The following is a 24244-nucleotide window of genomic DNA, read 5'->3' on the forward strand; positions in this document are numbered from 1 at the left end:
ATGCCGGACGATAAAAATTTCGAGAAGGAGCGCGTTTAAGGGCTGGGTAATTAAACGAGATCATCCGTGACTGGCGTTCCTGCGTGACCACCCCGCAGCAAAATATTTCGCTCAGTCTCGAACAGGTTTCCGAGAATTTTTCTTGAATTTTAATTGCGACTTATACGTATCGCGGGCAGGCACGGGGGGATAGGGCTCGTATAGATACGCTCGCTATCGAGTGCGATCGTGATGTAATACGTACGCCGTGTGTAATGGGTGTGTCGAGATTAAACCGGACCGCCGGCGCCATTCCGGGTTCGCGTTCTAAAAAATCATTTTTTTCCCCGCTGACGCACGTATCTCCGCTATTTTCTTGTAACACGCGAGAATATGGTGAAATGTGCAAAAGTTTTATGCGCAAATAAACGAGCACGCGCACATTCTTAAGATGTTAAAAGATTGCATTCGCAAAAATGCATTTTAAATGCATCAGAAGAAGAAAAGAAACAGGGTGTCTTTAAAAATAATTAATGATCACCAGGAATAAAATTACAATTCGTGGGATAATTTTATCACATTGGATGATTTTAAGTCATTTTGTAATGCAATATTTTTCTATTTTTGTAGATGTAATTTTATTAGCATCTGCTTCATCTAGCGAGTACATTAATGTCTATTATAATCACGTATTGCATACACTTGGAGCGCATAATGATATATGTTTTTCAAGTGCACAGCATTGCACAATTAATAGTCATGTTCTGTTTTCGTTTCCTTTGGCGGAAACGACGAACGTACTAATCTCAACTTTGATTAATAGCCGAGCATTTGATCTCACAGAGAAATTTGCATATTATCTATTAATTATGTAATCGTTACCATCGGGATAAGCTCCTACAAGGATGTTCTTTCAGCCATGATCATCTCAGCAAGACTTGCACATAATATCCTTGTTTACTCGCTGCGCGAGGGCACAAATCTGAAAATAAATATAATTAATCGCGGATGATTTTTGTATGATCTCGTGATTTATTGTGTGTCATTCTCAGCAGAAAACAAAATTGATGAGCCACGCCAACGTTGTGTCATTCAACGTAGCGTGTTTCTAATTTAATCACGAGTCACAGGTTGTTTATTTTATCCGATTATTTTTAGCGGAATTATTACATGGAATTTGGGTGAAGTCGACATCGATAAACCGCGCGTCTCACGTTTCCGACAAAAAAAGCAACTTTGCATGATGATTGATAAAAATACAACCGCTTCCTTTGCGCTCGCTAGATTACAATCGACCGAGGTAGTCGTGACTAGCGGCACTATCATTCGGGCTTCCCGCGGAAGCCAACTAATATCACGACATTTTCGCGAGCAAGGTCTCATTGGTATCGGTGCCGTCAAAGTCATCACAGATTTGCAAATTTGTCTCGTCTCATTCTAAATTTAAATTTAACAAAACTCTATAAAAGTGTTATGTGTTATCACGCTACTATATTATAAATATTATGCATACTTGTCATTATTCAGACGTTATCGCGTTTCGCGAAAGTTACAACTTCATCGAATTTACATTTTATGGCTGGCGTTAATATACTTCCTTGTCGTGATAAATTGGATAAGCGCTGATATAAATAAATTAAATGGCTACTTTAATCTATGCTTTTTTTTAAATAACGCCATTGGTTTCAGAAATTAAGAAATAGGCAGGTTAAATTTAATAGAGCTAATTAAATATATATGAATCTTATTAGCAAATTTTAATTTAATTTCCTCGTAAATATATATTTCTTGAATTATTTTCTTTTTACAGCGCAAGTTCTTTTTACAAAACTGGCAATTTAGATTCGATTATACCAATGCAAATTTTAACACGTAGTTTCTTTCATGTGTTACCGCGATTAGGATCGAGCGAAGTGATCGTGACTAATAGCACTATCGCTGAAACGCCCTGTAGAACACCACTAATACTTTCTCAGGCAAGGTCTTCTCCATGTCGGTTCCTTGGAAACAATTACGTCTCGTAGGTTATAATAACGAACCATTCCTCTAGAATCGTACATACATATGTGTACGTATATATGTCGTATGCACAAACATATATACGGCATAGGTGAACTGCGTTTGATCGCGAGTGTGCGAGCATCAAATGCGTACTATGAAGACGGATGGCCTCGTAAATCTATTGGCAACGTGTTCTCTCATTTTCGCATTTTCTATTTGCTTCTTTTTTAACGACTCTCCTAAAAGCCCATTCGTCTCGAGATTTATCGCCTGATTCTAAAATGCCGACGGCAACGAAAATGCTCCAGAAAACCATCATTGTTGCTCAATATTGTCTTAGCAGCCACGCAAAACGATAAAAGAAACTTATTTTTATTTCATGGGAGAGTAAAAAGTATTTGTATTTGTAAAAGTATCTGTATTTTTTGTGTCGTGCGAATGATAGCAATAAGGTATACTTAAAACGAACAAAACGCGCACATAATCGGGAGTTTTAATCTTAAATGGTAGATAATTGTTGCAAACAACCTAAGATTGATATTATTATTGATTATAAATTTTAGCAATGTTACCGAGGCGTTCCTTGGAAACAATGGGAAATTATCATGGAGCTATATAACAATAGTGTTACTTTCTTTACATCAATAATCATTGGAGTTTCTATTGCAAACCGTTTGCGTAATACCATCTAAGAAGAATCGCAATTGCAAAAGTTCGTGACATTTATCAAACAAATGAATATAATACATACCTATGAATATGATACCTCTCTATCGTCTCACTAAGCATAGAGGCGGTGAAACAAAGCGGCTAATTGGCGTAAAGTTAAAAAATTATGCGAGCCTTTTGGCATTCGGTGTCAATTCGTGTTATATGCTACAAGCTGGAACTGTCACATAATGTTGTGTGTGTCACAGTGCGCGGTTCTCTCAATAATTATTGGATGCAATAACGCACACAGGCCGCTCCGAATGTATTATTCGTGACATTTAACCGACCGTTTTTTCGTGCAGGTTTCAACGCGATGTATAATTTGCCTTGTATCATTTTTACGTATGACGTTTCTCTACTTATGCTTCAACAAACGGATTATTGCATTGTCCAATGACGATATGTTATTGGCATAATGGCGCGGACCAGCTGTCAAAAAAACTCGCATCTCCTACCCCTTCGAGAATGACGAAATTGATAGAATTGCGTCTGATAGCATACCTGTCATATGTATGTCATGTGCGAGGCCTGCATTGCATGGCGATAATTTTTGAAAAATTATGGTAGCTTCTTTCCCTCATTCTCTTTGCCATCCTGAAAAGTAATCAGGCAAATGTCATCAACGTTTTGTGAGGAAAAAAGAGATATATTTAAAATTGTTTACCTGTAAATTTTTAGTAATCGTATTTTATATCAATAATATTTTTAATATTAAAAGCATAAAATATATTATGAATTATTTATCATATATCATACTCATTTTACTCATTGTATAGCGTTTTATTAATTTAATCTTAAGCAAGAAGACATCTTTTTTTATGTGAAAGATAACTATCTATCTTTAATCAAATCGATCGGCTCTTTCGCTCAACATTTTATAGCAAAGGAATTTCAGTCTCTTCTGTTTCGTTCCCTTTTCCACGACCTAGACGCATTCTTGTCCGTCGCATTTCGACCCCCATATTTTCGCAAACACGCACTCCCGAAGAATTCTCGCGTCAATGCTGTCGACGGTGGAGAGATAAATCCTCCCTCTCGCTTCTCAGCTCGCTTTCTCAAGCTGACACTCGCGAATTAACAGATCGCACAGTGGTAATTAAACTCTCCTCTCCCCTCTCGAGAATTTGAACGCTCCACGCCAGGACGGTTCCCATGGTTGCGCTATGGTGTCCACGTCCGGGAAGAACGGCGAGCGAGTAATAAAAGAACACAAGCAGGATGCTCGCGAGGGGATGAGGCACGAGTATCATCGACAACCCCGGTGCACACGAGGAGGATCTTCTAGTTGCGGCGGGGTCGTGAGACCATCGAAAAAAGAAAAGAAGAAGGAGCCGCGAGAGAGGAAGAAACGACGGCGGACCCGGCGAGGATGCTGCGTTGGTTCGCAGAGGGCAATATTTACGAGAGGGGTTGGGTTCTACGAGTTTCTCAGCCACGGAACGTAATTGCACTGGCTGGGGTACTCTGATTTATTGGGTTATTACTGATCTCGGTGCAAAAAGAGCGCGTGGTGTATGGGCTTTCTCGCCCGCGCGGGTCCTTCGCGATCTCTTTCGAGCAAAATGGCTGGGAAGAATGCGCTGAATACGCAAGTTTAGAAATTTAATAAAAAAGTCTGCTTGAAATTCTAGAAGAATTTCTAGAAGAAAATGTCAGAGATACATAATCGTGCATTAGTTTCATGTCATCAAAAAGTAAAGATGTCGCGAGAACTAAATCATTCATATCTCGATATATGTTAATCAGAATCATAATCATATAGAGAGAACACGAATTGACATTATTTGCTTATATATCTGCAGCCTGATGACAGTTGAGTGATCAAAATTGCAGGGCTATTAAACCACATTACCTTCGAATAATACCGTATCATTTAACTCCTAATAATGCTTCATCTTCCTTGATCGTGCTCTATGTACGCTTTATACTTACTATTTAGTGTCGATTTCTAATCAATTTGTCAAATATAAAAGTGACTGTTGAACGACAATAAAATTTCCCGACAAGTTTGTACGTTATGTTAATATACAAATTATACTATTATGTATCCTTCCAAGAAAAAATAATTGTACAGCTACTAGTAAGGCCAGTTTCTTTCCTTTCGATTTCTTGCAATGATCTATATCTCGCGTCGATTTTTGCACAATAATTATTAGTTACAAAATATCTATCTTTGTATCGGTACCAGTTTGCATCCACATGAAACATCACGAAAGGATCTGGATCGACGTATAAAAAAATGGAGCGAAGTGCGGCGTTGAGTCTGCCTAACATCAAATCTCGCATTGCGGCGCGTACGCCTTCGCTTTTACACGTGGCAAATAAAACCAAGAGTCAGTCGACATCGAAATTATACGTATAGATGGCATTGATGTATGGCTGAGCGGGTTTTGATAGACCCGACGGAGCCTTGCGGCCGAGTTATAATCGCGCCGCATCGCATCGTTTTCTCGCCAAGCCAGAATCCTCTATTTTGAACCGCGCCGTGGTGAACGTTAATGTCTGCTATTCGTACCGCAAGATTCAGCGAGATCATTTGGATTTCCACCCCCGCTCCCCCATTTTTAGATTATAATTATTTATTACTAGAATTTTTTTTAATCATATATTCTGGTATTTTGAATTTAGTTATTGTACGTTAGAAAATATTCGTTTTTCTAGTGTAATAATATATCGATAATTAATTCAACATAATCGAGACATAGTATTTAAATTTTGGACTTATTTATTACTTTTTTAACTGTTTAAGAAATGTGCATCATATCGATGATGAAACAATATTTAATTTTACAGTAATGTATCAGTATTTGATACGCATAATATTGCAACGTTTATTAAACATAGTTACACAGTTTATTAAAATGCCCGTCTTGCGTGCCGCAAAACGGTAGCGGTAAATATTTAATTAATTAAGCTCGACTTGATTATTTCCCTGGGATTATCAGGGGACAAAAATTGTCAGTCGATTTATTAACAGACATTGTCATAGATTTCCGCTCGAAAAATCATCGAAAAAACATTCACGACTTGCACACATGTATATAAATACGTAATGCTCTCTAATTCATGTCCCTTAGCTTTACTAACTCAGGTAGTTGCATATGCTGATGTACGTAAATCAGTCTTGAATATTTTAATCCGTTGCGTGATATAAGAAATGAATTTCGAGGCGTCGCTGATTCGTGAATTCCGATACAAAGTTGTTTTTTGCCTGCGTGCCTAGCACGGTCGCGAGTCGGGAATGGGTAGAAGCACAACCTCGGCCTCGGGATATAAATCTTCCGCCGACAGATGTACCGCCCTCGACGTTCTGCATCGACCAACCAACCGACCAGAATTTCTGAGAGTAACGCCCTGAAAAACCAGACTCACCTTGGATACCCATTGCATTTGCATGTCATTTCGAAAGCAACTGCACCCCGCGACCGAGAGTAGCCAAGAAATGCAAGAAAACCCCCAAGAGCGACCTTTTCATCTCACTTTTCTGCTCAAAAAATTTATCGTTCCCTAAATTTACGTGTAACGTTGCACGATGTAATGTATTTTATCTAGTGCGCTTGATCTGTGGATTTTTAGCTGGAACAGAATTATCCTGATTGTTTGTTAACGTTTCAATTCTTATATTTAATCTCGTAATTGAAATTTTCTTGAGATGAAGTATGATCTTTTATATTCAAGTAAATCTTTCATCGGTCGGTTCCAAGAAAGAATTGATGCAGCCTAATGTACTTTATAAAATATTAATTATGCAGAGAAGCTACACAAATATAGACAACAATGCTTTGGTCAGGAACATGAGATAAAATGTAATAATGAAGAATCGAGAGATAATTCTGAGACATGCCGAATTTAATGGGATTAATAAAATAAATATCGTTGAGCAAAAATTACCTTTGATAACGATGTGTTGTATGACTTAAGAATTCCCAGCGATTGGGGATTTCAGCCTTTGCTATACCTGCATTCGTGACGATTCACGCCGTCGGCAAACATGGTATGCGTATGCGATAGATCGTCTTGGTATTGTAAGCACCCTCGATTGCACACACACATCAATGTACATACGATGTATAACGAGTTTTTCTTGAAGATATGTGGATGCTAGGCACGCAAACCTAGACTCCTTTAAAGATGGCGAACATCTCGAATCACCCTTGGGATATCCAATGGATATTGGAAAAAAGTTTCTGAAGGAAACAGTGGTTACGATTTTTTAAATCTTAGAACATTCTCATAAAATAATTAATATACCACATATTTACGTAATAATTACGTCCAAGATGACAAAATATTTATAGATATCTAAATATTTGATGAAAAATGTTAAGAAAATAAAATAAAAAAAATATAAATGTGCGTGGAAACCAGTGATGATACATAAGAAAAGTGAAGTAGATATTTTTTCTCTAACAGTTGACATTCTCTAAAATATTTAAATAGAGAAATAATGTATATGAAGAACTAATCGGTCTAAATTTTAGCGTGTTTCACGAAGATCGGAGCACGTTATACGAGCAGAGAATATTGTATGGTTACTGGCATTCTTTTCGCGCCAATAGCGCGGAATCTCGTTCTCTCCTCGCCACTCTCAGCCCTGCCATTGTACAACGAAGCAGAGATCGATGAATATTCACGAGGAGAACGAGCCCGATCGCTCTTCCTCGCGACGGCCCTGACTTATGTCTACTGTCGGATTTTTCATTATGCCATCGTGCTTGCCTGAGATTTAATACGGACGTAAGGCTTCCTGGGGGCCCGCACCATCATAATTCTCTTCCCTCGGCTCCGACATGTACTTCTTACTGATATTACCCCGCTTATTTTAGAAAGATTTCTACGATGTACTCGATAACAATGTACGTATTTGTAATCTTATAAGATTTTTCAAAGGAATCTTTCTCAAGCTCTGTAAAATATATACTTCCTGTCAAGTCCATAATCTTCAATAAACAGGAATTTAATTTCATTATAATAAAAGTTTGATGCGAGACGAATTTTTTATTCACAGCGTTCTCATTTGTGATATTAGATATTTTAATAATTCGCATTTTAAATTTATGTAAAATAGTCTCTTTAAAAAATTAAATAACATAGACAAACGTTATCTACACTGGCATCAAGATTGAACATGAAATGCGGAATTCCATTACACTTCGAAGGCCGTTAGACGCTCTGCTCTCGCCATTTCGCAAAACGTTACGAAATTTTCGTGCGGCTCACGATCACGTTCGGCGAGGGCTTAAGGTCCAGCGTCGGGCCCTGGAGGTCGTGCATCACCAGAGTCTGGCAGGATAATAGCTCCCTCTTTCGTGGAGTCTTATTGTCGGACCATGCACCAAGTGATTGATAGGCACCGAACCATAGAGCGGAGCGAGCCACGATATTTCGAAAGCTGCACGCGCGGGAAGCAGAGAAGCGATGCCGAGGGCTCGTGATGCGAGGAACGCGCGAATACGCTTGTACGCGGAAACTCGCGTGAGAATCCCACTGTGTTCCGGCCGAGTCCGCGCAAGCGGACTCGGATGCAATCTTCCTGAATCACGGTCATGAACTTCCTACGTGGAGCGATCAAGGCCGCTACTTTTGCGGCGGATAGAGAAAGTCGCCAATCTGATATTTTGTCGACGCAAACTCATTATTTTACTACAAGATATCACGAAGCACCTTCAATCCGGTAATAGATTATGCCAAGGCAAGCATTACATAATATAAAAAATATAATAAAAATATTTCATTGAGCAGATTTTATTAATTAGATGCTTAGATTTTATTTTTTATTTCATTAATTATTTTTGTCGAGGAATATTTATGAAACAGAGATCAAGAATGAAAAATTCACTGTTTCTTTATCTCTTTCATTTTGAAAAATCATAATAAAATTTCGCGATATCAAGTAGCAATACCAAATAATCTGTTTCAAAATATATGGCAATTTAAAATTAATAAACGCAAGATTTTCGATCGCAAAGAAATTATTCGAATAAAAACTCGAATGTATTTCGAGCAATTCCTAAAGCGTTTTTTCTCTGACCACGCGAGTGCATTGTCCGCGTACATCTATCCAATTATAGTTGCCGCTTCTTAAATCCCCAACTTCGTCGGAAACTCCCTCAAAGTGATTTTCCACGACGGAACTAGAGCCGTAATAAGGAGGGTGTGCTGAAGAAGGTAGCAATTTGGCCGGCCGGCGGAGTTCGTTGCACCTTGCTACGTCGGGCTTCTCCCTCTTTTTTTTTTTTTTAACGAGCGCGTCGCTCGACTTTTGGCAGCGGCGAAGAGGACAGGGTACAATGTCAATGTCGCGCACGCGGTTGACACGATGGTAGGCGGGTTTGGTGCTCATTATCCCCGAAGAATATCACTCTTGGAAGCACAGGATCGGTCGTCATCTGTCGCGGTTCATTCCATGTCAGGTGGAGCCATACAGCGCGACTCGATCTCTTCCGTTTTCGCATATCATTATGAAAATTGTGCTCGAAAGGTGTAAGTCGCGTAAGAATTGCGCCGGTCGCGCACAACGCCATGCTGCATGTAATTTCTGATTGAAGGGATCGTCCGCCGGGAAATAACAGCCTCGACCGTAACCGACACGTGGTTTACGCCCGAACGCGGAACGAACAAAAGCTGGAATCCCTTTAACACTTTAACTTCTAGTTTCGCGTGTAATCGCCGGCGTAAACAGACCGTATGCTTCAAGTCGAGTAACAATGCTTCGCCATTGTTGCACGTTATAAGTTACTCCTCAAGTTCGATTAGTAGTATATGTCGGAGAATAGTTGCAAAAAAAATGGAAAGTATAGCACACGGTAGGGTAAAAGGGGTATAAACTTTTCTCAGGAAAGCATTATTTTAACAAGTAGGAAGTGGAAAATTTGTGACAAAAGTTATAAGCATGTAAAGTCGCATAAATTCGACTGTAATTACGAAGGAGTAGTTCGCTTAAAATTATGGCTTTGCTCTAGGACATACTTTGACAATGACATTTCAAGTCACATCAGTTTTCCACATTTTCTATAGTAAATTCTATAGTACTTTCGACGGAATTAACTCAGCATAAGCCAGAAAGCAGGAGCATGAATCGCGACGGATGTCGGAAAGCTGTCCCCGGTTAAAAATTATTTTGGCGCACACTCTAGCGAAGAATTTCGCAGCTGGCTTTTTGACACAAGTACAGCGAATGAGAAATCTTCTTTTTTACAAATTCCTGGGACGCGAGACATTATCTACTGGCCGATTCGGCGTTCGTTTTGCAGGCGTTGTATCAGTTTTAACGTAAATGTATGCATGTGCAATGTCTGGGCTGTATGAGCTACCGCCACCGGAAACCATTCTTTCACCGACCGCCCTCTCGATATCCTTTCCGGTGCGGAGACTGTAAATCTTTCGTTGCACGCCAGCTAGTTCCCGGGGAACTCGCCCGAGAGTTCTTCCAAAGTGCTCCGTTTTCAAGTGCCCACACCCGGCCCTACCCTCCGTGATTGAGCGGCTTAGATCAACGGCGTAGATCTCCGCCGATTGACGAAAGCTTACGAGATACCGCGCGGCGAATTATACCTTTTCAGGCGGCTAGGAAGTTTCTGTCGGAACACGGTAAGCTATACGATGGTTAGTTGACCAGCTAGCCATCGCAATTACGAATATGTTGCTCGGTTTCGTTTTCGCTCAGATGAATCGGTTAATATCGGGTATCTCGCGCGCGTCGGTTATACTTAATCACACGTAAGCGTGTAAAATTTCTTGGCCACCTTTAAGTCGTTACGATTCATGCATGAGAGAGGCAGTTAAGTAATCCTTATCGGAGTCTTGTGTCTGGTATCGTTAGCGGTTTCTTCCGTTAGATTTCAAACATTAATGTTATGTTTAGTGAAATCGTGATACAATAATATTTGATTTGGATAATACACAGAGGAAGATGTATACTGTAATCAAGTAAATATTATTTATTTTAAGTGTATCATAAGTTTGTATATCCGCAAATAAGCATTAAATTTAATTGAATATATTCTGAACTTTAATAAGTGCAGTATTTTAGTCAAGAATATTAAATTAAAACAAAAATTTGGTTTGCTTACTACAAGAGTTAACATAAAATAAGTTTGATTTTTCTTTGATATAACTTTACAATATTCTTGAAGAGAAAATAAATTCTTCTTTTGAGTACATGATCATGAGATTTTCTAACACTTGTGATGAGTATATTTTAAGACTATTATCAAGAATATATTCTTTGTTGAAGAAAACTATTATTTAAAAAAAGAAAAATAAACTGAGTAATTGCTTTTCTTGGCAGTAGAATGATATTTTTCTCTGTGTATAACAAGTTGGAAATTATTTTCAAAGATCCTAATATCTGCATATTATAATATAAGCTTTCGAGTTAGCATTTTCATTAGCATACATCAATAAATGATTATTTTTATTAAGCAAGTAATTAGCAATTAGCGATCACCTCATTATTGGAATTACTTAAGTATTAAAATTTTTCCAATCTTGTGAGTTTTCGGTTACTTCACACAGCATACAAGTTCAATGTCGCAGTAGATATTACTCGGAAGAAACACAGGATAATTATGAACATTCGTGAGAAAAATAACGGTAACGAAAAATACGCGGTAAACAATCTTCCATTAATGCCGTGTCATCATAACGGTTTACATGGGATGCCTTCTTTCCTTCTATCTTCTCTATCTCATCTTCCAACGTCGAGGAGAGACTTTATGCGATCACAATGGAGCTTTCTCGATGTAAACATCGCATCTAGGCTCTAAAAAGGAGCGCGACCACAAAAATGCATTTACAGCTGTTCGCTGCCATTGGTATTCTTTGTCTCTTTCTGATCCTGTTGCCTTCGAAATCGTCTTTATATTTGATCATACTTTGTAGCGTTTTCGTTAAAATATCGCGATAAATTATAATCGAAAACAATTCTTGCTTATCTTCGCCTTTTATTATTTTTTAAAATATCGTCAGTCCATCTTGTCTTTTCGCTTTATGATAATCAAAATCTGTGGAATCTAGAGAAAATCCAACAATCATGTGATACGTTAGATTTATCAAAGCTACTCTCCGTAGATCGGTAACGGTTTTCACCTGGCGGCCGCGTAATCGACCACTCGACCTTCCTTCGCTCGTCCTTCCCTCACGATTACACCGGAGGCATTCGAGATGCGCGGACGTCAGAATAGTTCTGCATCAGCTCTTCGCGACGAATCGGTCGCATGCCTTGCGGTTAAGAACCCGCAGGTTCAAACAATCGATATCGATTCGGATCTGATGCCACATAATAGATCGGTAGTATTTCGATTTACTGCACGCTCGACTGTGGCGTGTATTCCTGGCCATGCGTCCTCAATAATATTAGTGAACTCAATATTATTGCAGATGTCTAGTCATTTTTGTAAACATATTCTCTTTTCAAACAGAAAAATCTTCATACAAATATAAAATGGTAAAAATAAAAGAAAAACAATATACATATACACTGAGAAAAATATCCGGTGAAAAGGTGACAAACGGATATTATACCGATCACTTTAATCGTATCGTATCGTAAAGTTCCGAATTTTGAACTTTCTGATCAGATATCCGATCGATCGATATTTTCTGATTGGATATCTGACCGGTTTCTTTTTTATCCGTTCGTTACCTTTTCATCGGACATTTTTCTCAGTGTAGGATTTATCATTGAGTAAAGTATCAGATGACAGTTCTAATTCTCTCCTATAATTGTATAGTTTTTTATAGTTTTATTGCTTAAAAAATATAAAACCCTCTAATTAAAAAAATCTAACAATATATATCTTATTCCTTGATATATCACTTGAATAATTTTTCATTTATTTAAATACTTCCTGAATAATTTTTCATTGTTGTGAGAAATTTTAAGCTCTTTGCCGTAAATTTAAGATGTTGATTCAGATATTTTGAAATCGTCATATCTTGAGATTCCTCGCGATGCCCGCCGCAAGGCATGCGACCGTTCTGATCGCACAGCTTTTGCGGTCGCAGAGCAAGACCAGACACCGCTCCAAAACGGTGAAATCGATCCGTGTCTGACGGCAGACGCCACATAATGGATCGTCGGTGCTCCACTCTCTTTCATTCTCTCTTTTTCTCCTTATCTTTCTCTCTCATTCTCTCTGCATTTTCTCCTCCTTCCGTGCTCCGTATCTCCGAGGCTTGTATGGACGTTTGGGTCGCGATGCCTCGCGGTGGCTCTCGCGCGGGCCCCGGACCCCGAGGGGATCCGAAAGCTTAACTTGAAAACGCATGCGGATAATTGGGGATAATGCCGGGGTTGCCGAGGCCCCGTAATTGCACGAGGCCAGGCCCTTTCGAGGTCTCGCTCCTCGTAGTCTCTTCCTCGCTCCGCTCGACTTACCTCGGCCCTCTCGCACTAGCTGTCTGTTCGTCCGTCTGTTCGTTCGCTCGTTCACTTGGTTCATTCGTTCGTCCTGGTAACGTCTGTCTGTCGACCGCTTTCGCAGAACCCGATAGTACCTAATTCGTTGGTTTGTTTCGTGCTGCCGTGTTATTACGCAGCCTCGGGCCCGCGTAGTGGGTCAGCGCCGAGTTCCTGCGACCCGCGCCGGAACGCTGCCTATGACCTCAAAAGCCGACGAGGTGTTCTCGAAAAATGTGTTTTTGTATACACTACGCCGCGTTACATTTCTTTAAAGATGCGATTCTTGGTTGCGTCGTCTCTGACGATTAATGCCACTGCATTTTAAGTCGAATCGAACACGGTGTAATGAAAATGAAAGTAGCAAATTGTTAGGTAATCAGTAATGAACAAATTATATATTACATATAATAATAATATAGTAATGAGACGTTGCGTATCACTAATGATTTGCATAGATAGTATAAGACGTAATAATCATACGGATGCAATAACAATATCACTTTGATCAATCCAAGTCAATTTTCAATAAAATTGCATAGGTGCATAATTTCTTCATCAATATGTAAAGATAAATAATCGATTCTCTCCTTTGCGTAAGAATAATGAAATCTAATGAAAATCTCTCTCCGTACGTATAATGAAATTACAAAAGAAAATATTATTACGAGAAGAAAATCATGAATAGTAACGCGAGCAAAGTGTTGCCGAATTTTTCATATCTATCTAGAAATATTTTTTAATATGAATGTATTATTTATTCTGTTTAAATACAATTATAAGACGAGAAAGGTACATAAAATAATGAAAAAGAAAGGTGAAAGGAATGGCAAAGAAAAGTATCAGTTCGAAAAAAATTCTGTTCGCGTAAGTCTATTTTTAAAAATGCTGTTAAAAATTGATAAAAATAATTTTGATAAAAATTTATGGTTGAAATAGTTCGTATGACATAAATAAATTTCAACGGGATATGTTTGTTTTCTTGATAAATCGATAGCTTTAAAAAATCCACAATTTTCGCCAGCGAGCTGAGCTTAGAATATCTTATAGGATATAGTATAATTTAATTGCTTTGTTAAGTTTTTATGCCTATCGCATACGTATTATTATATTATTAAACAATAGTTGATTTTTAATTTTACTTTTTAACACATACACAAAATATGCATCCAAAATATCCATTTTAAAACTTTTTGCTTAGGATTATTTTATCTCGAATTGTTAATAAAATCATATAATTTTAGAAACCAGACAGTCCTAAAGCTTTGTAATTAAGTAAATTTTTTTATAAGCTGTATTTGTTGAAAAAAAAAAACATTAATATTGAATGCATTAATATTAAATGACATTTAAGCATCCGAATGATTAATGCTTCAAGTAACAATTATTTAATCGTTAATTATTTTAACGACATTCAATCGCCTTTCTTGAAGACACATATAATCTTTTATCTAAATCTAAATACATTATTTTTCTTTTCTCACGGTTGAAGACAACGCGGAGGTAAAAATAATCAAAATAATGACAAATCTCATCATCGTGAGTAATACGCCCTAAGATGCACAGTCAACGACCTTAAAATTGCGTTATTCTTATCAGATCAAGTTTGATATAATTATCCAATCCGCTAACGAGACAAGGGTAAACATTGTTCGCTTCTACTTTCATGTGAATGATAGTCGCCACATTTTTGGTTCGGTTTAAATGTTTGTGCGTACGTGAAGTAATGGAAAATTTGACATAAATAGGCATTGCTTTAAACTATTATTTGCAATTATTTTAAAACACGCACTTCGCTCTTTTATTCATTATTAAATTAAAGAATACATATATGATTATTGATTAATACATAATATTTATCATCTATTTAGTTATCAAACTTCGAAAATCTCAACGAAAAAAGGCCAATCGACTCTCTCTTGTACACGAACACTTCTCACGGCCGTTTATTATTCATGCAAGTAAGCCGCGATTTTTGAAGCATTAGAAATTCATGGACGGAACAGCTGTATATTCACCTGGCCTATACCTAGCCTCAATCATTGATCGCGTGTCGAGCGTCTGAAAACACGCGTATGCATTGTTCGGATCGCGATGTACAAAGTTCTTTCTCTGAAAGTTCCATCAATCGCGATATTTACATTTACATTAATAAATTTTCGTAAACATTGCAATAAAAATATAATTCACAATTTAAAATTAGACATGAAACTATGATGTAAAACTTTATAATTAAATTCTTATTAAATTGTTATTTTTATCTTAAAAAATTGCAAATTAATTATATATGAAAATATTTAATGCACATGTTATTGCTTATAAAATAAATAACAGTTTTTAATGACCTTTTGTATCATTAATAATTTGATCGAACATACGCGACATTAGAAGAGAAAAAAAGAGGTACCCGAAGACCAATGTCTTCTAAGCAAGCAACGTTACAAATTAGCAGATAATCAATTAGCTTGAACTTCCGGCGTGCTTGAACAAACAAATGACAGAACCCATAGCGCGGCTCATAAAATTTTTGGTAATTAGAGGCTGCTGTAGACGCGGGGCGGATCAAGATCAGACCTTTGCTTCGTCGCTCGTGGACACAACTCCGTCACGGTGGAACCGCGTACAAAAAGAGTACAAGTTTAATTTCACAGAAAGCGACAAAACATATTTGGAATCTGCATATAGATGGAATCGCCCGTGTAATAGAGACGTAGAAATGAATTTCGTAGGATTCGTGGATTCCAGACTTTTTCACGCAATACTATAGCTTTCTCGGAATTCTATGGATCGCGTGAAACGTATGTTCCGAAAAACCGCTCCGTTTTTTCTTGATGTTATTCAGATAAATCGATGTAGCTGTTATACACATGCGAGATCGTGTTTCTTATCATGTACAATAGACAGGAAATTTAATACTCATTATCATTTATAATTATTGTATTTCACCCAACGGAATCTTTTACCTTTGTATTCCACACGAGTTTTGCAATTCTATATCTTCGTGAGTATTTCAAAATTGCTTTCGCAGAATTAATAATTATAAATGGAAAAATATTTCTTTGCGCTCAACAATAATCATTAAATAAAACATATTAGTCGGGAGAGAAAGAGAGGTATTCATAATTCATGTATAATAAACTTATAAATGTGGGAAAAGAAATAGAACAGCAAGAGGAAGAAAATAAATAATCAACAGTTTAGTACGTATTTCATTAAATATTCTAATCGTATCCTAGAACTGTTCGAACACCTGGAAGCGACACGCGAAGAAGACCGTCAATTTTGAAATCCGCTACAGGAAGTTCTGAGATTATTTTGTAGTTATTTCTCGAGCTAATAGTCGCGAATTATCGATGACTACTTATTATTATATCGCGATGTGCGTCCACGCGTCGCGAGATACGCGGAAGATTCAACAGAAAATGTCCAAAGCCATCAATTTGCAGACTTCAATCCTTCAAACTCGGCGGCAATTTCCTCACATGTAAGGGTTTCCGTCATCGGGATCACACGCGATATCCCGACGATTCCGATTGGTAGCCGGCTGTAGTGTCTGGTGATCAACGGCGCCAGAATCCGAGGAACCGGGTCGCGTCTCCTGCCGTGAGACACATCGGCACATTCGGGCTGTCATTAGCCGCATCTGCCGCGCGGCTGTGAGATATAAAAAGAGGGTGTAATTACCACCTTAAACGACGTATATTCCTTCATTCTTACGTCTCAGTCTTTGTTTCCGTGGCCGCGGGTTCATCGTATCATCGTTAAAGTGATCCTCGGCTCGGGTCGAAGGTATCCCCATTTGATGCCCGGGGCTTTAGGCGTGTTTCGACCACTTCTTCTATCCGGTGTGGATGTAGTTTGTCTCGTTTTCGAGGAAACAGGACATGGGCGGATATCGCGTATCTTTCGTCACTATTTTCCGAATCGAACGATTCGACTTTCTAGGTTCGTTCATTTCATTTGGGACCAAGTAAATACTAAGGTTACGCATCAAAATATCTACAAGACTTTTTCTATATAATTTGAGGCGTGCGCGTTCCATAAAAAAGCCCAAGTTGTCTTCAACACGAATTACATTCCAATCAGATTCAATTCACGTGAAACTAAAAAATTGATCGCGATGACCAATGAATGGTAGCAGGTGCTAACATTGTTGCCGTCGGAAAGACAAACGAGCATTGCGACGGGTAGCCGCATGCTTTGTCGAGGAAATCGCCGACGGTGATCTCGCGCGGCGAGTTGAATCGGTAGAGGACTTCTTAAAATCAATCAAGGACATCCGAAGTGGTCGAGATTGCGATTAAGCGTCCTTGTGGTAGTTCAAGGCTGAAGTGTCTCGGGCGTAAGATGAAATCGGGAGGCAGATCGCCTCGCCCGCGGCTCCGTCGAAATCCGTGAACGGGTTTCGGTACATTGATCGAGAACGGGAGTCCGTTCGATAACTAGAAGGATCTTATCTCCGGGGCTCCCAGTTTCGTCGGTCGTCGTATCTCGAGCTCTTAAAGGATGTATCCTCGAGGAACGACCGTGCTTTGAGGGCGCCGCATCGCGCCAACCACGCCTCTTCCACCGTTATTTACCTCCGTCCTCTTCGCCCTTGCGGTTTTATTGCCTTCCTCTCCCCCTTTTTCGACGTTGGTCCACCAAGCCCGGGAGCGATAGATACCCTCGGCATTAATAATGAACGCAACTGATCCGCACATCTCGTCGATTTTGCGACGTAAAGAGGCGCAAGTCGCGCGCCGAAAGAGAAAATATTTGTCATAGATGATGCGAAATTGCAAACGTAATTTTCTGTGCAATGATATTAATTTTCAACTTCTAATTTCGAGAGAAAATGATAACCATAATTAATTAATATTATAATTTATATTATAATATTATAATTAATATTATATTATAATTAATTTCAACCATAATCTTTTATTAAATTAATTTCAAAAAATTAGAATAATCATAAGAGACACATGGAAAGATAAAAATTGCAATATTGATGATTCACGATGAGATTATCTACGTCGTTTCAACGATAATTATTGCAATTGGAATAATTGCAATTGGAAATAATCCTTTTTTATAATATTTTTTAGTTTTAGAAATTATCTTAATATCGAATCTAAAACAGTTATTAAATTTATGAGTTACTTAAACGATACATAAAATTATATATAAATCATATACATATATTCGCGCCGATACAGTACGTGATACATAAAATTTTAATGAATGACTCACTCAAATAGCTCTTATATTGTTCGGTATTATCTTTAAAACAATGCATGGTATAATCAGAATGTAACAAACGACTATTATGATACGGTAGGAAATAATGCGTTTATAATTTGCGTACTTCTAGGTTTTCATAAACTGACGGTTAAATGCTGATTTGTATACTTTCTGAAATTGCCGATGAACAATGAATAGCGTCTTTATGCAACCATTAACAACCCATAAGCCGAGTAAACATAAACGCTTGTAAATATTACGGTACTTACATTATTTTATAGCATCGAGATAATATCCTCATTTAACTTTAACACTTATAGACAATACCGTCGAGGCGATTTCACCATCGGCGAAATAAATCTCATTAAAACAATGTGTTCATCCATGCTTTCATTTTTGCGTGATCAACATCTAGGTGTTCGATCGACCTTGTGCATTCTCGATTTCATCTCGATGAACGAAAAGGCAAAGAATGCCTTCCATCACATAGCATCAAGATTTTTAATAGCATCCAACCCTAGATCAGATAAGTTCTAACAACATTACGTCATCTAGATCGCCTCAAAGGCGATATAAGGATCATCGACATGCCTTTCGGGCTTCGTTCCTTCTTATTGCGATACCCTCGACCTGCTCCGAAATTCTTGTGTATGGCAGAAAGATCGCTCACGGCTAAATAATCAACAAAGAAAAGAACTTTGAGCACAGAGCGAACACCCCCGTGAGGACGTAACTTCTAAGGATATAAATCTTCTGGGACAGTGATGCTCCTGCCCCCGGCATGAAACTCGAAAAGAATCCATTCGGGAAGGCGCTATACATTGAAGACGAAGAAGCCATGGAAGATAGCGAATTCCGTAGCGACAACTAGTAATTAAAAATCGTCTGCTAGTAGCCGATTGTTTTTATTTCATCACACGGCCAATTCTTTAAGAAGCCTTCGTTTTCTCAGCTACTGCAAACTGATTAGATTCCAAAATCATTTAGTGAAATAAAATAATTATTTCATTAATTATGGAAAAAAAAAGATTTAACTCTCTACTTTAGAATATATCAATAATAAGTGCACAGAAACGCATCAACTCAATTAAATATCAATTTTTATCAATTTCATTGTAAGTTCTAATAGGAAAATTTTTCCTGAGCAAACTTGAGCACCATAGCATTGAAATAGCACGGTTGATATTATATACTATTCAGTATAAGTTACACCCCTCCCTCCTAGATAGCTATAAGCTATTCAGAAAATCTACCGGCTAGCTTATCACGTGTGCACATTCCCATCGTGCCAAACATCCGAAGCAAAACGGTTAAAAAAATAACAATTTAAGAGAGAAAGAAAGAGAGAAAAAACTTTTGCAGAAAATCTTAGTTCGAGGGTTCCACTATCACAGCAACAACCCACACATAAAAATAACATATATAACGCCTAGCGGGAAAAGAACGAAAGTTCTCCAAAATGGCGACCGTTTGTCTGCGCCGCACACACTTGGTAGCACGAATATTCATGTATATATATATCTTGAAACTAAAAGTCTCGCGAATGATAAATATTTGATGGATTCTACGTGGTGCTATCACACGTGCAAAAACATCACACTTCACTTTAATGTCACTGTGAAGGAAGTAAAATGATATACGATAGCCATTACGCGTCACCTGTCATAGTTCCGATGAACTCTGCGATCGCGGGGCTGATTGGAAGGTCGAAGCGCGATTCCATCAAGGATCATTCATCAGGGTTACCAAGATGGCGACGCGCATCTCGATGTTGAAGAGATCGCGGGGTCGTTCCCGGTCAAAGTGACATTCGGGGACGCGTTTGGAATCGAAGCGTACGAGGCGGACAGGTGTAACGCGCAGCGGCAGTAGACACCAACTGATCTCACATAACAACGGCCGATAAAATTGTTGCGTTTCCACCAAAAATTATCCTCTTTTTTTCCCTCGCGGTATAAAAAGTACAAAATTGTGGTAATTTAGCCCCCACCAGAGCGACGACGGCGACGGCAGCGATGGCAGCGCTGCTCCGCTTGCTGCCTACGAGAAGAGGAGAAGAGGGACGACAGAAAGGGAGAAAGAGGAAGAGAGAAGGAGAGAAATCTCAGAAGAATAAGAAAGAGAGTGCAAGCAACAGACAAGGAGAAAACTGCAAAGGGAATGGAGAGAGAAAGATATAGGAGGAATGGTAAAGAGAAGGGCGGAAGCAAAACGGGGGACTTTTGCTTGTGAAATGCCGCGCTAGCGCAAGACAATTATAGTTCAATATAGCCGACGTTAATAGCAATAGCTGAGGCGATTACCATTTCGCACGCTCGGTACTCTTCGTCTTTACGTTTCTGTTTAACCCGGAAAAGATATAAGATTTCTATAAAATCCACCTTTTATGCGTTGATAACAATTGCATAACAATTAATCAGTCGAATTAATCAGTCAAATAATTAAACGTTACATAACAATATTAAAGATGCGTTTGCTGAACGAACTCGTATTTCTATGAGAAAAAAATTTTTTTTAAGAAATTGTATATTTCAAGTGGATAATTAAAACCAATAAAAAACAGGTAGACCCGAATTTTTAATCCTTTTTCTTAGTTTTTAATCTTAAAAACTATTTAACTTAATATTGCCGGATAAGTTACGTTTGATTGCTTTTTTTTTTTAGAGGAAGAACATACCTGAATTTCGACGCAATCCATTGATAATAGTTGCGATCGGTATTCAAAACTCGAAAATCGGATGCGGCCGGCGCGGAGAGGACTTTTCGAACCGCTCTGCATTTCACGGGCACTGTTACTCTTGGCTCGCGTCGCTGCTCGTGTGAACCCGGCCGATGCTTAAGCCACCGAGAAGGGGTATACTATGAAATTAGTATAATCACGATCAAAATTACTCGCGCCGGGCAACGCTGAACCACCAACCGCCGTTCAAATAACCCACCCCGTCGTCACCAATCGGGACTCGCGAGTCGGCGGCCATTTTGCGTGGTGCCCCATGCGCATCGGCAGCTACGAATTACCGCAAAAGTGGATAATTTCTGCTCGCGGGGTACGCGCCATCCACTGTGTACCCCGTTCTATGCTCGATCCAGTTCCGAAACCTGTATGCGGAAGAACTACGATGGAGTTTAGCGGACGAGAGGAATCGATCCCGATACGAATAACCGCGATAAATTAACAACCGCACGCGAAATAGCTATGCTCTATGTCATTTTCTTAGGGAGTGATTACGATAAAGGAAAAGTAGAAGCATTTGCTTGAATATCTGATAAGGAAATGGCACGCGCAGAAGAAAAGGGAGCGAACAAACATAGGGGTTTGTTGGAAGAAGTAATGGAAGGGAGGAGAGTGGAGGGAGATAAACATATTACAACTTATTACGGAATTACAAGACGCAAAAAGCAGGCAGAGCAAAGAATAGCTAATAAAACAAAAGTAGCATTTTTTGTGAAGAGATAAAAAAGATTACGTAATGTTTCAAGCTATTCCACAAATTATTACTATTATCTAACATTGAATTATTAATTCGCATTAAACCTAATAATAATTATTGTGCGTAATAATATTTTTATTCTTCGCACTTGTAAAAATTACATTTCGAAGAAATTGCGCAATTGTATCTAGTAGGAACGTTTGATTGTTCTATATAATAGAAAGAAATTAACTTTTTAAGACTGTACATGCGATAGCGAAAAAAGCGTACCCTATTTAATGTTCCGAATACATAATGCATTATTCGAATCTAGTTATAAACCAAATAATACATTGATCACATCAAGAAACAGCGGTTCTTCGCACGCAGAGTCTTTTGCCATGGACGCGCAAAAAAAGTACCATCAGCGATAACTTCCTTCGCTTTTCTCGTTCATGTCAATCATCGCTTTAGGAGCGTCGCTTTTGTGCTTATACGTATATATGCAAGTATATCTTGACCTAACGAAGAAACATCTCACGCGATCTGAACTTGTAGATCGCACTCGCGATGTCGCTCACCCGGCTTTGCCGCCGCAAGGCTGCCAGCTCCCGTTCGCGGCACCATGTAATTATAACAGCGAAATGTTTAGGCTCCTCTCATACGTCGTTGAAAAACCGCCTCTTCATGTGCAAGACGTAGTAAAAATTCCAACAACAGGAAAGAGGAAATGAGAATTATTATTTAAAGCTTCAGAGGTCGAGTAATGATATTTTTATTCTCCTCTTAATTTTGGAGCAAGAAAAATTGACAGCTATTGTCTAGCATTTTATATTTCGCAAAGATATAAAATCACATTAATAAACTTTAACGACTTTTCGTGGAATATCTTAATATCAACGTAAATTCCTTTCCTTTACAATCGATTGGATTTTAATGATTTTGATAATTTATGCAAATGAAATTTATACGAACGACCTCGCGAACGTAGAGATGAAAGTTTATTCAGCACCAGGGACGTCGGCATACCTCATCATAATCTAATTGGCGACATCTAATAAATTGTGTGTGCATACACACGCGCAATTACGCCGGTGTGCATAGGACTTAATGCGGCCCAACCAGCCGGGGCCCGAAAAGAGAGCGCCACGTTACGTTTCGTTACGTTGCCCCGTTGATTATAGTTCGTTAATTATCGGTGGCTGCGGCCAGCCGAAATTAGAGGATTCGAGATCGTCACTCTTCGGTTCGCGCGTATTACGCCAGAATAAAAATAAAAGTACGAAGAAACCGGGGTCCCCTTTCCATCCTCCTTTTGCATCGCGTATCGAAAGAAAAAAATATCATTTGGTTCAAACATGGTTTGCCCATCCGAGTAAGAGGGGTGGTTAATGCAGATTTACGTTTCGCGATACGATTAAATATTACGAGATTAAATTGATGCGAGACAGTAGAATAATTATATACGTGTCAACACATGCGTATATTACACGTGGAATATTAAAAGAATATGAAAAAAATATAGAAGGTAATTAAATCACTCTAATTTTCTTGATATCCGCTACATTATTATTTCCTTTCCTCGAAGATTTCTCCTATGTGTCTTTCACTTACAAAGACGTTACTTTATGCTACAAAAGACTCTTGCTTACCCCATCTGCATTGCAAAGGAGAGGCGAGGAAGAAAGAATGTGGCCGACAGAAAGAAGGGCGTAGTGCGGGAGATTCCTTCCGCCGTTTTTCGAGGCGTATCCTATCTGCTACACCCGGGGCACGAATACGAATTAGGACCGGAGTCGCAGCGGGATCGGTCGATTTCGAGTATGCTGGCGCCTTGGGCAACGGTAAGTTTGCTGCAGTGGGTCTAGCCACTGCTCTACCCTCTGTAATTATACCGTGTACAACCCACCGCCGGCTTTACTCTTTCTCCGAGAGCGTCACTCCTCTCTCCTCGTTCCCCGTACATTTCTGTTCCTCGACGATGTTCCTCTTGTTGTTTCAACGTGCGTCTCGCCGGCCGTGGTCCCGCCGGGGGCGAAGGTTGCGCTCGAGCAGCCGTCTTCGAGTACCTCTTTTGCAATCTTCCTCGGATCCTCGACATGTCGATCTTCTTGTCTATCCTTTGCAAATGATTGTCCGACGTTGGTAGCCGAATATTTGACAAGGAAAATAATTCGCGGCTCATGCCGTACAAAGGTATCCTCATCACATTTTGTGAGAGCAAAAATACTCGTATCTCAAGTCACTCATTCACATTTTGTGAGAGCAAAAATACTCGTATCACACAATGTTATTCTTGATGATTTTAATCGTATATAAAATGCGACATATTTATCTCTCATTATTTATTAAAACATAAATCACGTCACTATATAAAATTTGTTCTATAAGAGCCTCAACAAAGTAAAATCAGCTCTATCGATTGCAACAGACGATAAGTCGGTGCGCGTTCAACCTTTCGCTCCTACATTACTCCTGAGGCATAAAGATCAAGTTATCGTTGTTGCTCTCTTAT

General features: G+C 38.8%; 1 long non-coding RNA gene across 1 annotated transcript; it reads right to left on the bottom strand.

Moving 5' to 3' along the window:
- Positions 1-600: 600 nt before the first annotated feature.
- LOC109610328 lies at positions 601-21141 on the bottom strand. Its single transcript, XR_002192756.2, has 3 exons — positions 20997-21141; positions 3193-3285; positions 601-961 (listed from the first exon to the last, which is right to left on the bottom strand). It is a non-coding gene; the product is annotated as an uncharacterized LOC109610328 (long non-coding RNA).
- Between the last annotated feature and the right edge of the window lie 3103 nt (positions 21142-24244).

The sequence above is a fragment of the Camponotus floridanus genome, unplaced genomic scaffold (genome assembly GCF_003227725.1).
Source record: "Camponotus floridanus strain SB8 unplaced genomic scaffold, Cflo_v7.5 scaffold11, whole genome shotgun sequence".
NCBI classification, from domain to species: domain Eukaryota; kingdom Metazoa; phylum Arthropoda; class Insecta; order Hymenoptera; family Formicidae; genus Camponotus; species Camponotus floridanus.